Here is a 16,647-nt window from a genome sequence, read left to right as displayed (position 1 = left end):
ACTCTGCATCTGTAGAATACCTGAACAATGAATCATGCCAAATTGAGGAGGTGGACTTTGAGAGCAAGATTTATTATGTTTTCCCCTTTTCCTCTTTTTGTGAGTGTGTACGTGTATCCTTCTGTGTGAGATTTTGTCTGTATAACATTGCTTTCACCATTTGTCCTAGGTTTCTGTCAGTTTTATTTATTTATTTTTTTTGTACTTAAAAATTTTTTTTTAATAATTATTTTTTATTTTAATAACTTTATCTTTTTCTTTTCCTTTATCCTCTTTCTTCCTTCCTTCCTTTATTTCTTTCTTTCTAATTTTTCTCCCTTTTATCATGAGCCGTGTGGAGGAAAGGCCCTTGGTGCTGCAGCCAGGAGTCAGTGCTGTGCCTCTGAGGTGGGAGAGCCAGTTACTTCAGGACACTGGTCCACAAGAGACTTCTCAGCTCCACATAATATCAAATGACGAAAATCTCCCAGAGATCTCCATCTCAACACCAGCACCCAGCTTCACTCAACAAGCAGCAAGCTACAGTGCTGGACACCCTATGCCAAACAACTAGTGAGACAGGAACACAACCCCACCCATTAGCACAGAGGCTGCATAAAATCATAATAAGTCCACAGACACACCAAAACACACCACCAGATGGGGACCTGCCCACCAGAAAGACAAAATTCAATCTCATCCACCAGAACACAGGCACTAGTCCCCTCCACCAGGAAGCCTACATGACCCACTGAACCAACCATAGCCACTGGGGTCAGACACCAAAAACAACGGGAACTACGAACCTGCAGCCTGAAAAAAGAAGACCCCAAACACAGTAAGATAAGCAAAATGAGAAGACAGAAAAATACATAGCAGATGAAGGAGCAAGGAAAAAACCCACCAGACCTAACAAATGAAGACGAGATAGGCAGTCTACCTGAAAAAGAATTCAGAATAATGATAGTAAAGATGATCCAAAATCTTGGAAATAGAATAATGAAAATGCAAGAAACGTTTAACAAGGACCTAGAAGAACTAAAGATGAAACAAGCAATGATGAACAACAAAATAAATGAAATTAAAAATACTCTAGGTGGGACCAATAACAGAATAACTGAGGCAGAAGAATGGATAAGTGACCTGGAAGATAAAATAGTGGAAATAACTACTGTAGAGCAGAATAAAGAAAATAGAATGAAAAGAACTGAGGACAGTCTCAGAGACTTCTGGGAAAACATTAAAGGCAACAACATTCGTATTATATGGGTTCCAGAAGAAGAAGAGAAAAAGAAAGGGAATGAGAAAATATTTGAAGAGATTATAGTGGAAAACTTCCTTAATATGGGAAAGTAAATAGTTATTCAAGTCCAGGAAGCACAGAGAGTCCCATACAGGATAAATCCAAGGAGAAATACACCAGGACACATATTAATCAAACTGTCAAAAATTAAATACAAAGAAAACATATTAAAAGCAGCAAGGGAAAAACAACAAATAACACACAATGGAATCCCCATAAGGTTAACAGCTGATCTTTCAGCAGAAACTCTGCAAGCCAGAAGGGAGTGGCAGGACATATTTAAAGTGATGAAGGAGAGAAACGTGCAACTAAGATTACTCTACCCAGCAAGGATCTCATTCAGATTTGATGGAGAAATTAAAACCTTTACAGACAAGCAAAAGCTGAGAGAGTTCAGCACCACCAAACCAGCTTTACAACAAAGGCTAAAGGAACTTCTTTAGGCAAGAAACACAAGAGAAGGAAAAGAACTACAATAACAAACCCAAAACAATTAAAATAATGGGAATAGGAACATACATATCAATAATTACCTTAAAAGTAAATGGATTAAATGCTCCCACCAAAAGACACAGACTGGCTGAATGGATACAAAAATAAGAATCAGGGTTTCCCTGGTGGTGCAGTGGTTGAGAGTCTGTCTGCCGATGCAGGGGACATGGGTTCATGCCCCAGTCCAGGAAGATACCACATGTCACGGAGCGGCTGGGCCTGTGAGGCATTGCTGCTCAGCTTGCACGTCTGGAGCCTGTGCTCCGCAATGGAAGAGGTCACAACAGTGAGAGGCCCACATACTGAAAAAAAAAAAAAAAAAACAAGAACCATATATGTGCCATCTACCAGAGACCTGGTAGACCTAGAGAAACATACAAACTGAAAGTAAGGGGATGGAAAAAAATATTCCATGCAAATGGAAACCAAAATAGGGCTGGAGTAGCAATTCTCAAATCAGACAAAATAGACTTTAAAATAAACACTATTAGAAGAGACAAAGAAGGATACTACAGAATGATCAAGGGATGATCCAAGAAGAGGATATAACAACAGTAAATATTTATGAACCCAACATAGGAGTACCACAATACATAAGGCAAATACTAACAGCCATAAAAGGGGAAATTGACAGTAACACATTCATAGTAGGGGACTTTAACATCCCACTTTCACCAATGGACGGATCATCCAAAATGAAAATAAATAAGGAAACACAAGCTTTAAATGATATGTTAAACTAGATGGACTTAATTGATATTTCTAGGACATTCCATCCAAAACAACAGAATACACATTTTTCTCAAGTGCTCTCGGAACATTCTCCAGGATAGATCATATCTTGGGGCACCAATCAAGCCTTGGTAAATTTAAAAAAATTGAAATTGTATCAAATATCTTTTCTGACCACAATGGTATAAGACTAGATATCAATTACAGGAAAAGATCTGTAAAAAATACAAACACATGGAGACTAAACAATACATTACTTAATAATGAAGTGATTACTGAAGAAATCAAAGAAGTAATAAAAAATACCTAGAAACAAATGACAATGGAGACACGATGACCCAAAATCTATGGGATGCAGCAAAAGCAGTTCTAAGAGGGAAATTTAGAGCAATATAATCCTACCTTAAGAAACAGGAAACATCTCGAATAAACAACCTAACCTTGCACCTAAAGCAATTAGAGAAAGAAGAACAACAACCAAAAAAAAAAACCCAAAGTGAGCAGAAGGAAATAAATCATAAAGATCAGATCAGAAATAAATGAAAAAGAAATAAAGGAAATGATAGCAAAGATCAATAAAACTAAAAGATGGTTCTTTGAGAAGATAAACAAAATTGATAAACCATTAGCTAGACTCATCAAGAAAAAAAGGGAGAAAACTCAAATCCACAGAATTAGAAATGAAAAGGAGAAGTAAAAACTGACACTGCAGAAATAAAAAAGATCATGAGAAATTACTACAAGCAACTCTATGCCAATAAAATGGAAAACCTGGAAGAAATGCACAAATTCTTAGAAATACACAACGTGCCGAGGCTGAATCAGGAAGAAATAGAAAATATGAACAGACCAATCACAAGCACTGAAATTGAAACTGTGACTAAAAATCTTCCAACAAAAGCCCAGGACCAGATGGCTTCACAGGCGAATTCTCTCAAACATTTAGAGAAGAGTTAACACCTATCCTTCTCAAGCTCTTCCAAAATACAGCAGAGGGACGAACACTCCCAAACTCATTCTACAAGGCCACCATCACGCTGACACCCAAACCAGACAAGGGTGTCACAAAGAAAGAAAACCACAGGCCAGTATCACCGATGAACATAGATGAAAAATTGCTCAACAAAATACTAGCAAGCAGAATCCAACAGCACATTAAAAGGATCATTAACCATGATCAAGTGGGGTTTATTCCAGGAATGCAAGGATTCTTCAATATACGCAAATCAATCAACTTGATACCCATACTAATAAATTGAAGGAGAAAAACCATATGATCATCTCAATAGATGCAGAGAAAGCTTTTGACAAAATTCAACACCTATATATGATAAAAACCCTACAGAAAGTAGGCATAGAGGGAACTTTCCTCAACATAATAAAGGCCATATATGACAAACCCACAGCCAACATTGTCCTCAATGGTGAAAAACTGAAAGCATTTCCACTAAGATAAGGAACAAGACAAGGTTGCCCACTCTCACCACTCTTATTCAACATAGTTTTGGAAGTTTTAGCCACAGCAATCAGAGACGAAAAGGAAATAAAAGGAATCTAAATCGGAAAAGAAGATGTAAAGATATCACTGTTTGCAGATGACATGATACTATACACAGAGAATCCTAAAGATGCTACCAGAAAACTACTAGAGCTAATCAATGAATTTGGTAAAGTGGCAGGATACAAAATTAATGCACAGAAATCTCTGGCATTCCTCTACACTAATGATGAAAAATTTGAAAGTGGAATCAAGAAAACACTCCCATTTACCATTGCAACAAAAAGAATAAAATACCTAGGAATAACCTTACCAAAGGAGACAAAAGACCTGTATGCAGAAAATTATAAGACACTGATGAAAGAAATTAAAGATGATACAAATAGTTGGAGAGATATATCATGCTCTTGGATTGGAAGAATCAACTATGTGAAAATGACTCTACTACACAAAGCAATCTACAGATTCAATGCAATCCCTATCAAACTACCACTGGCATTTTTCAAAGAACTAGAACAAAAAATGTCACAATTTGTATGGAAACACAAAAGACCCCGAATAACTAAAACAATATTGATAACGTAAATTGGAGGTGGAGGAATCAGGCTCCCTGGCTTTAGACTATACTACAAAGCTACAGTAATCAAGACAGTATGGTACTGGCACAAGAACAGAGATATAGATCAATGGAACAGGATAGAAAGCCCAGAGATAAACCCACTCACATATGGTCACCTTATCTTTGATAAAGGAGGCAGGAATGTACAGTGGAGAAAGGACAGCCTCTTCAATAAGTGGTGCTGGAAAAACTGGACGAGTACATGTAGAAGTATGAGATTAGATCACTCCATAACACCACACACAAAAATAAGCTCAGAACGGATTAAAGACCTAAATGTAAGGCCAGAAACTATCAAACTCTCAGAGGTGAACATAGGCAGAACACTCTATGACATAAATTACAGCAAGATCCTTTTTGATCCACCTCCTAGAGAAATGGAAATAAAAACAAAAATAAACAAATGGGACCTAATGAAACTTAAAAGCTTTTGCAAAGCAAAGGAAACCATAAGCAAGAGGAAAAGACAACCCTCAGAATGGGAGAAAATATTTGCAAATGAAGCAACTGACAAAGGAATAATCTCCAAAATTTGTAAGCAGCTCATGCAGCTCAAAAACAAACAGCCCAATCCAAAAATGGGTAGAAGACCTAAATAAACATTTCTCCAAAGAAGATATACAGATTGCCAACAAACACATGAAAGAATGCTCAATATCATTAATCGTTAGAGAAATGCAAATCATAACTACAATGAGATATCATCTCACACCTGTCAGAATGGCCATCATCCAAAAATCTAGAAACAATTAATGCTGGAGAGGATGTGGAGAAAAGGGGACACTCTTGCACTGCTGGTGGGAATGTGAATTGGTACAGCCACTATGGAGAACAGTATGGAGGTTCCTTAAAAAACTACAAGTATAACTACCATATGACCCAGCAATCCCACTACTGGGCATACACCCTGAGAAAACCATAATTCAAAAATAGTCCTGCACCAAAATATTCATTGCAGCTCTATTCACAATAGCCAGGAGATGGAAACCACCTAAGTATCCATCAACGGATGAATGGATAAAAAAATGTGGCACCTATATACAATGGAATATTACTCAGGCATAAAAAGACAGGAAATTGAATTATTTGTAATGAGGTGGATGGACCTGGAGTGTGTCATACAGAGTGAAAGAGAAAGTCTGAAAGTCTGAAAGAGAAAGACAAATACTGTATGCTAACACATATATATGGAATCTAAGAAAAAAATAAAATGTCATGAAGAGCCTAGGGGTAAGACAGGAGTAAAGACACAAACCTACTAGAGAATGGACTTGAGGATGTGGGGAGGGGGAAGGGTAAGCTGTGACAAAGTGAGAGTGGCACGGACATATATATACTACCAAACGTAAAATAGATAACTAGTGGGAAGCAGCCGCATAGCACAGGGAGATCAGCTTGGTGTTTTGTGACCACCTATAGGGGTGGGATATGGAGGGTGGAGGGAGGGAGACGCAAGAGGTAGGAGATATTGGGATATATGTATATGTATAGCTGATTCACTTTGTTATAAAGCAGAAACTAACACACCATTGTAAAGCAATTATACTCCAATAAAGATGTAAAAATATATATATACGGAAAGGAAGAAAATTTAAAGCTAAAATAATGTAGAAGAATGTAAATAATAAACATTAGAATTGAGTACAGGAAAAGTAAGTAAAAAGTCAATTAAACCAAAAGCTGGTTCTTTGAGAAGATCAATACAATTGTTAAAATCTGGCCAGCACCTAAAGGTCAGGAATGAGAGATAGATGTGCTCTTTCACCATTCCTATTTAACATTATACTAGAAGTCCTAGCTAGTGCCGTGATAGAAGGAATGGAAATAAAGCTGTACAGATTGGAAAGGAAGAAATAAAATTGTCTTGATACATAGGTAACTGTACATGTAGAAAACTCTCCAAATTTACCAAAAAACTCTCAGTACTAATAAATGAGTAGAGCAAGTTTGCAGTAGATAAAGTTCATATGCAAGAGTCTTCCAACTTTATATACCAGCAACCAATCACTGGAACTTAAAATTCAAATAAATACTATTTATATTTAATAGTATTAAAAAATAAAATAAATTTTCAAATCACATATATGATAAAGGATTCATATCCATAATATATAAAGAACTCTTAAAACTTGATACTAAAGAGATGAATAACTCAATTTTTTTAAATGGGAAAAATAAGAAAATATCTCTCAAAAGAGAATACACAAATGTTCAGTATGGTATGAAAAATACTTAATATTATTAATCTTAGGGAAACACATATAAAAACAATGAGATACCACTTCACATTCATTAGGATGACTATAATAAGATGGACAAAAACAAGATTTTGCAAATGTATAGAGAAATTGGAACCCTCATACATTGCTTGTTAGCATGTAATATGGAGCAGGCATTTTGGAAAAGAGTTTGGCAGTTTCTCAAAAAATTAAACGTAGAGTTACCATATAACCCACTAATTCCACTCCTAGATATATACCCAAATAATTTAAAACACATAATTACACTCAAAAACTTGTACATTAATGTTGATATCAGCATTAATCATATTAACTAAAAAGTAGAAACAATCAAAATATCCATTGTTAACTGATGAGTGGATAAACAAAAGCAGCATATTCATACAGTGGACTAGTATTCGGCAATAAAAAGAAATGTATTAATAACAGGCTACAACATGGATGAACCTTGAAAACATTATGTATGTGAAAAAAAGTCAGCTACAGAAGGCTGCACTCTGGAAAATTCTTTTTATATCAAATATACAGAGGAGGTCAGTCTATAGAGACACAAAGTAGATTAGTGGTTACCGATGACTAAAGGCGAAGATGGGGAGTGATTGCCAAAGGGTAGAGGATTTCTTTTTCGAGGTCATGAAAATCTTTTACAATTGATGGTGGTAATGGCTGCACAGCTCTGAAATATACTAAAAAACATTGAAGTTTAACTTTAAATTGGTGAATTGTATCTCATGTGAATTATATCTCAATAAAGATTTTTAAAAATTAAGTACTTAGGAAAAAAATCTATTTTGTGTAGTTTATACACAAAATATACACACTGACAAAATTGATCAAAGAGGATCGAAATTAATGGCGACATGATTTGCAAAACCTGATGTCATCAAGATGTCAATTCTTCCTACCTTAATTTATAAAATTAATGGAAATCCCATTCAAAACCCAAGAACACTTTTTTGTGAATATTGACAAACTGATTTCAAAATTTACATGCAAAGTCAAATAGTCTGAACTATCCAACACAATAATGAAGAACAAAGTTGGAGGATTCACATTTTCTGATATTAAGACAGTATAAAGCTACTCTAATCAAGACAGTGTGGTATTTGCAAAATAATAGATATACTGATGAATGGAAAAGAATACAGAGACAAGAAACAGACCTGAACAAACACAGTCAACTAATTTTTGACAAATTTGCAAAGACAAACTAATGAATAAATAGTACTCTTTCCAAAAAATTGTACTAGAGAAACTGGACAGCCATTTGTAAAAAGTAAAATAAAATAAAATAAAATAAAATATAAAATAAAATATAAAATAAATAAACCTAGACTCAGACTTCACCCTTTACCCAGAAATAAATTAAAAATGAATTCAAGACCTAAACATAAAATGCAAAATGATAAAACTTGTAGAAGAAAATATAGGAGAGAATCTGTGTGATCTTGGGTTTGGTGATGAGTTTTTATCTGCAACAACAAAACATGATCCATGAAAGAATAAATTGATAAGTTAGTTTTTATTAAAGGTAAACCTCTTGCTCAGTGAAAGACACTTAAAAGATTGAAAAGACAAGCCATAGTTTGTGAGAAAATATTTGCAAAATACTTATCTGTTAAAGGATTTGTTCCATATTATACAGAGAACACTAAAACTCAGCAATAAGAAAGTAAACAAATCCATTTAAAAATGGTCAAAAGGCCTGAACAGATACATCATCAAAAACGATATTCAGATAGCAAGTAACATATGAAAGATTCTTAACATCATATGTCATTAGGGAAATGCAAATAAAAACAATGAGATACTTGGGCTTCCCTGGTGGTGCAGTGGTTGAGAGTCCGCTTGCCGATACAGGGGACACGGGTTCGTGCCCCGGTCCAGGAAGATCCCACATGCTGTGGAGCTGCTAGGCCCATGAGCCATGGTCGCTGAGACTGCACGTCTGGAGCCTGTGCTCCGCAACGGGAAAGGCCACAACAGTGAGAGGCCTGCGTACCGCAAAAAAAAAAAAAACAAAAAACAATGAGATACCATCACACACCTAGCTTAATCTTAGAATGGTTAATATTGAGGAGGAATGATTTGACAGAACTAAACATCGGTAAGAAATTGAAGTAACAGGAATTCTCATTCATTGGGGGCAGAATGCAAAATGGAACAGGCTGTTTGGAAGATAGTTTGGCTGCTCCCATAAAGCTAGACAAAATCTTACCACATAATCCAGCAATTGTACACTTAGGTATTATCCAACTGCTTTATATTCTTATGTCCATGAAAAACCTGCACACAAATGCTTATAGAAACATATAACCATTGTAATGCTAACAGTAGGTCAAACTGGGTGCAGGGTAGATGGGAGCTCTGTAATATCCTTGAACTTTTCTGTAAATCTACAACTCTTCTAAAAGTTTAAATGTTTATTGAATGTGAAAAAATAAAAACAAGGTAAAATTATTAGATTATAGGAAATATTCATTTTTATAGTTCTTAAATCTTGGCACCAGGAAGGCACTGTGGGGTTTGAGACGTGGAGAAAAAGTTTAGGGTTGAAACTGAGCAGGCCCCTGTGGGGCTCCTGGGCATGGAAGCCTTTCCATGTCCCCCATTCCTTGTTTGTAAGGAAGAGACTCCAGCCTCCCTGAACTTTCCTGAGTTCCAAAGGGCAGATTTAAACAGTTGCTAATCAGGGAAGGGAGGGGATGCAGAGACAAGGGAGGAGCAGCCAAGAAACAATAATGCAGCCTTGGGGCAGGGTCCTGGTTCCTCCCCAAGTGATACACAGAGGAGAAACTAAAACCCAACAAATGGAAGATGTCAGTATTCTTCATTTCAGAGAAGACCAACTGAAGCCAGATTAAATGAACCAGAGAAGTTCTTCAAGAAGACCACCTGAAGACCAGATTAAAGAAACCACAAAAGCTCATCAGATTATCTGAGTGAGCTCAGATTAAAGGAGTGCAAACCTTGCACACATCATAAACTATCAGCAGATCAAGATGAAAAAAAGAAAATTAATTACATGGGACTGAGTGAACTGATAAGGATGATTATAATTTTTGTAACTTTCTGTTTGAATAAAAAAAAAAAATCCCACAAGCACTCAGAGGCAAAAAATATACAAATCAATTATCACTGCAAAGTAAAGGAGCTGTTACAGTGGAGAATTACTGGACTGAATGTCAATATTATGACATAGTATGAGTATGTTTCATGTTTGGTAACTGCAATCACTGTTGCTTTTATTGTGGTCATCCATTTATAATGCTTGGTGTCAGTTTATTTATCTCTTATAAAAATAAAATACAGTGTGTGTGTGTGTGTGTGTATGTGTGTGTGAAAAAACAAACAAACACCAACACTAAAAAAAAAAAAAAGATATTTGTTATGTATATTGCTTGAGGAGGAATCAGGACCCTGCTTTATCACTGCACTATTGTTTCTTGCCTGCTCTTCCTTTGTTTCTGCATTTCCTCACTTCCCTAATTAGAAACAGAATCTGCCCTTTGGAACTTAGGGAAGGTCTAGGAAGCTGAAGCCTTTTTCCTACAAACAAGAAACAGTGGATACTGAAAGACTTTTGTACCCACCCGAGAGGGTACCATAGGGTCCTGCTTGATTTCAAAACCACATTATTAGAATTCAAAATCTCAAGGAAATGTAAATGGATCTGAATAATTTTTCAAGAGACAGAGTAGCTGAAACAACCTAAAAATTAAGAGTTATGTTATTATGGAGAATTCACTCACCAAGTCAGACTCACATGGGATTCTGAGAACAGCGGACCTCTAACCAATATTCAGTTTGTAAATAGCTAGATGCCCCCACTGAGTTACTGAAAATGATATTATACATAATATACCCTTAAAGGATTAAGATTAAGACGTGACTGTCTCATTGCCACTTTGTGGCTACATAAGCTATTTTTTATTATTTTATGTATCTAACTTTTGTATATTGTGGAAGGTAGGAGAGCAAGAGAGCAATAAATCAATTAAAAGATCTGCTGTGATACTGTTACTGAACTCAGGTTTTGGTTGCTCACCATTCAAAAGCCAATACTTTAGAGACAAGTGTTGGTTGGAAAGAAAAGCTTGCTTAATTCAGGAGGCCAGCAACCTGAGGAGAAGGCAGACTCATGTCCAAGAACCAACTCTGAAGATTCTGCTTGACTGTAAAAGTTTTTAAAGGGAGAAAGAGGAGATCAGTCACAGTTAATCATTTGGTAAGGGAGTCAGAGTCTTCGTTTTCTTCCATGGAATGAAGATTTTCTTCTAACTGGTTGGTGGTGAGGTAACAGGAATGTTGTGTTCCAGTCCTGTTACTTAGAACTATGTTGTTCCAGGACTCTTGTGCTCAGCCTGAAGTTATCATTCTCCACCTGGGAGGGGATCTTAGTTCCTGAAGAATAACTCAAAGATATATTGTTATGTATATTCCTTGAGGAGGACCCTGCACTATTGTTTCTTGCCTGCTCCTCTGTTTTTGCATTCCCAACCTTCCTTGATAAGCAACTGTTTGAAACTGCCCTTTGGTACTCAAGGAAGGTCAAGGAGACTGAATGAAGCCTTTTTCCCACAAACAGGAAATGGGGGACATGGAAAGGATTTGTATCCCGAGGACCCCAAAGTGGTCTGCTCGGTTTCAATACTGGGATTCATAATAAGAAATGTTTTGTTTGTTTGTTTTTGTTGCTGTTTCTGGCACAGAGCTTCTAATACCCTTGGAATTTCCTAGGTGATGAGAGTAATATAGTTCTCTTATTATGATAATGTGATGACTTTTGGACCCTATCTAAGAGATGGGGTATAGTTGCCAGGTGATCCAACCAGGTGACTGGAGGGTTGGAATTTTCAGTCTCACATCCACCTCCAGGGAGAGGAGAGGTGCTAGAGGTTGAGTTCAGTCACTGATGGCCAATGATTTAATCAATCCTGTCTATTGTAATGAAGCCTCCATAAAAATCCAAAAGATCTGCCTTTATTAAAACATTGTAATTAATGTGTTTTAATGATTTTTAGATAATGTTTTCCCATTTCATTTGCTCAAAGATCTTCCCTTTAAAATTATACTAAAATCTAATTGTTTTATATACTTTATCTACTGCAATATGTGGAAATATTTGAAATCTTAAAATATTTTGAAAATTATGACAGACTAGTTAGTGCTGAAACATCTTTCACATATTTTTCACTTTATTTTTAGAATAACTTTACTAATATGCATTTGAAATATACACTGGGAGCATATAACAGATACTTTTGTACACAAAATCTAGATTTAAAACATGGTAATATTTTGCCAGATATGCTTCAGATTTTTTTTTCCTTTTTTAAGAATTCAAATCACCTTTCTTGTCATTTCATCCTCAGAGCTTACCACTATCCTGAAAATAGCGTATATTATTCCCTGCATGCTTTTATGCTATTGTTATATTACATGTACTCATGAACAGTGGAAATTGTTGTTTTGTAAAATTTAAAATTGTGCACGTATGGTTTTGCACTTTTTTATCATTTAATACCTTATATTAATGTAATTCACATTTTCAAATGTATCTACACTGATAACATTTAATTTTAAAATTTATTTTAACTACGCTGTAATGTTCCATTGTATAAATAAACCACTGTTCTCATTTCCATTCCTCAACAAAGAGAAAATTATGTTGTTTTCTATTTATCAAAATTATAAAAATTATTGAAAGGAATATTAAAAAAAACTCTTTGTAAGTGATCCTCTGAACATGTGTATAAGATTTTCCTAGGTTATTTATGTAAGTTGAATTGTGGCTTATAAAGGTATGTGTAATGAAAATTTTACTAAAAATTGCCTTCAAAATGATTGTATTAATGTATATTCTTACCAGAAATGCACATTATTTTGTGGCAGGAGATTATGCATATCTACTAAGTCCCATTTTCTTTTCCTCCTAAGCATAAAGCTTGATTCCATTTCCTGGCCTTTCTCATAGTTAGATGTTTCTGAAGACCTGAATGCTGGTGACATGTGAATAGAAGAGGTGTGTGGTGTTTTAAAGTTTCCATGACCAAGAAGTGCGACTTCCCAATGGTCTCATTCCTCATCATCCAGCTGCAAGGAGAGTTCTCTAAGGACTTTGAACAGAGTTGACTTACAAGATGAGAAGGACTGGGCTGTTTGAATAACTTCATCAGAGGCTGTATGACCAGGAACATGTCCCCTAGACTGGGACATGAACAATGAATGAACTTTCTTTGTATTAAGCCACTGAGATTATGAGTTTCTGTTTCTAATGAGATTGTTACATGTTACTTTCACCTGATGTGTTGCATGCCCATTTCTTTCCATCTTCACCTCCTTTTGAAGTTGTCAGACTTAAAATATTTTTATCTATTTTAATTTTATGAGACAAATGGCTAAAAGAATCTCAGTATGGTGCCAGTTTGTATTTATCTATACTAGTGAGGTTAAGTAATATTTTCTGTGTTTATTGGCGTTTGGTTTTCTCCTTCTTAAAACTTGCCTACTCATCTCTTGCCCATTTTCAACCCATTTTTTATCAGGTTGTTTATTTTTTTCCCATTGTTTTGGAGGAGTGCCTTATGTATTTTGGCTACTAAGCCTTCCATGACTATGTTCATTGTTAATATCTTCTGACTGTCTGTGGTGTAGATCTCAACTTTGTTCATGGTTTTATTTTGTTTCCATGGATTGTATTCATTTTAATGTGGCCAGTTTGTCATTCATTTCCTTTACGGTTTGTGCATTTTTGTCTTGTTTGTGAAATTCTAATTTACTTTGTGGCCATCAAGGGATTCTTTTATAGACTCTCTTAAAAGTTTTAAATTTTGTGCTAGTCACATTTAGAACTTTACTCTGTAAGGAATTCATTTTTTATGTATTATGTGGGGTAGTAATATACTTTTATTTTTTACACATACATAGTTCATTCTGTTCACAATGACTTATAATGCCACTTCTATCATAAAGCAAATATTCATATATGTACATGTGGGTCTGTTTCTAAGGTCCATTCTGTCATTGTATTCCTTGTGAATTTGAGGTTTTTGATGTCTCATTGCAGAAAGACTTCAGTGAGAGACAAAGATATAGGTAAGAAGTGGATTTATTTAGAGAGAAACACACTCCACCAACAGAATGTGGGCCATTTCAGAAGGCAAGAGGCCTTGGTAGAAACACACTCCACAGACAGAGTGTGGGCCATCTCAGAAGGTGAGAGAGAGCCCTGCAATATGGCGTGGTTAGTTTTTATAGGCTGGGTAATTTCATAGGCTAAAGAGTAGGAGGATTATTCTAATTATTTTGGGGAAGGGGTGGGGATTTCCAGGAATTGGGTCACTGCCCACTTTTTGACCTTTTATGGTTGACCTCAGAACTGTCATGGTGTTGGTGGGTGTGTCATTTCGTGTGCTGATGTATTACAATGAGCATAAAATGAGGCTCAAGGTCTACTGGAAGACAAATCTTCTGCCATCTTGGACACAATTGGTTCTAATCAGTCATTGTCATGTCCTATGGCTATATCATTCTTTTAAAGGTTGTGCCCTGCCCCCTTCCTTCCTGTTTCAATTGGCCTAGTGTGTACACCAGCACTACATTTATCTATTGTCTATACTAATAGCTCACTGCCTTAATAACTATAACTTTATCACTAGTGTTCATATCTGGTAAAAAAAAATGCCTTTTTGTTTTTCGTTTTCAAATTGATTTTATACATCTTATTATATAAGAGTTTAACAATCTATTTGGCAAGGTCTGTGAAAAAGAATTCCAAATTTCTAAAAGTTTTTAATAATGAATAATTTTAAAATTAATAATTTTGTGGTTTTAAGTAGAAATATATCTATAGATTATTTTAATGAACTTAACATTGTCTTTCTATACATGAACATATCTCCTTCAAAATGATAAGGTTTTATGACTTAAAATAAATTTTAATACTTTTCTTCATAAATGTGGTTTTATTCCTTTTACTGTGAGATACCTTCTGGTTTTTCCTTCTATTTCACCTTCTATGGTGAATGCAACCATTGTAAAATATATTAAAAGTTATAATTGGTTTCGGCTGGCATATAGAAATGCTACTGATTTTTGTATGTTAATTTTTATCCTTAAAAAAATCCTCTTAATATTTGATTTTTCTGCAGGTTTCAATAATGTCTTTTTAAAAAATTGATTTCTTCCTTTATGACAGTTATTTCCAAATACCTATTGAACATATTTTTTCACTGTTTCCTGGTCTATAGTATACCTTGCTATTGATATAAATATCATTCCTTCTTAGAAAATCTGCTCTTTCTTTCTGATTCTTATGAGATTCTTTTCTTTGTCCTCCATGTTCTGCAGTTTCACTATGTGTCTAATCATTGTATGGTTAACTGTTCACATAACCGTCCATCATGGTAGGTGGTTTCTTTGCGTCATTTGTAAATTTTTACTAAGAGCTCTTCTTCATCTCAGATTGGTTATTTAGTGTTTTCTGTGGGAATCTTGTGTACTCTTTGCTCTGGAATGGTTGCTACAAAGCACCTTGTGAGTCTTCATGTCTTTCATTTTCAGACCCTAATTGGGGGATTCTCCCACCACATTCATATTATAAATTAGACTCCAAACCCCCAGAAGGGATAGTCCTGGGACTTGCATTTCTCATGTGCAATTTTTGTTCTATGTAGAGATCGAGGCAAAGAGAAGCTCTTATTTTTCCCTTCTGTGGACTAGTGTATAAAGTTAATTTCTTCTTCTTTTTACCAAAGAAAAAGCTCTTCCAGGATGCTAGTTTAATGTAAAGTTATCTGTTCCAAGGATATGTCTTATTACTAGCACAAGGACAGATTATCTCTCCTTATATTGAATGCGAGGATTCTCGTTCTCTGTTAAAAACTTATATGTGACTTTTCAGGCCCAACCATAGACAATGACAAAGGCTTTACTTGCCAAGCTTCACAGGGAAACAATGAACCAGCCTCGATGGAAGCTTCAAGGGGAGTTGCCGTCAAGGTCTCAGACCCCTTCTGCTGCCCACACTCTTTCACGCATTTGCATTCCTAGCTCAGATCCTTCATTCCTAGGTCTCTTTATCTGAGGCCCTGGGCAGAGAGAGGTCTTATTCAGGCACCTCTGCTAAGCTTTCTTATGGGGGCTGGAGGAGAAGACATTGAAGACACCTTCCCCAATCTCAGTTCTGAGCACTTTTCCACTGTTAGCCACACACTCTCCCGGCATCCCCCTTCCCCCCAGGTGTGCAGAGCTCCTTCAACAATTAAGAAACTCCCACCCGTATCTGTGCTGACCCACCCAACAGGAGACAACCAGCACATTCTCTGATTTTAGACTCTTGCTTATACCATCACAGTGATTAAAGGCTTAAATTTTTCATTTTTGGCTTGTTGCTTTAATTGCCTATTTGACACCTAGCAGCTCATTCTCTCTTCCAGCTCAGTGAAGCTCCTGACAGCTTTAAAATTCTACCCTGAAATCCTAACATATATTGGACCCATAACCATCCCAGGCTACCAGATTATTTGCCATCCTAGCTTTAGTTTCCCTCTTTATTTCTAGAGCCTTTTTTTTAACCATTCCTGTGCAGATATTAGCATATCTTATCCAGAATATCTAGCTGTTTGTAACCAGAGGGAGGTCAAACAGAGCTTTGTCCCTAAGTTAGAGGAATGGGAATCCTCATTTCATTTCTGCCCCCAAAAAGAAAGTAAGAAAATGAATTCTGATAAAGTAAAGGAACACTATAACTCATTAATTTCTCAAATCTACACAGGATGGG

Source organism: Pseudorca crassidens, chromosome 15 (genome assembly GCF_039906515.1).
Source record: "Pseudorca crassidens isolate mPseCra1 chromosome 15, mPseCra1.hap1, whole genome shotgun sequence".
Taxonomy (NCBI): domain Eukaryota; kingdom Metazoa; phylum Chordata; class Mammalia; order Artiodactyla; family Delphinidae; genus Pseudorca; species Pseudorca crassidens.
This window is presented reverse-complemented; position numbering follows the sequence as displayed.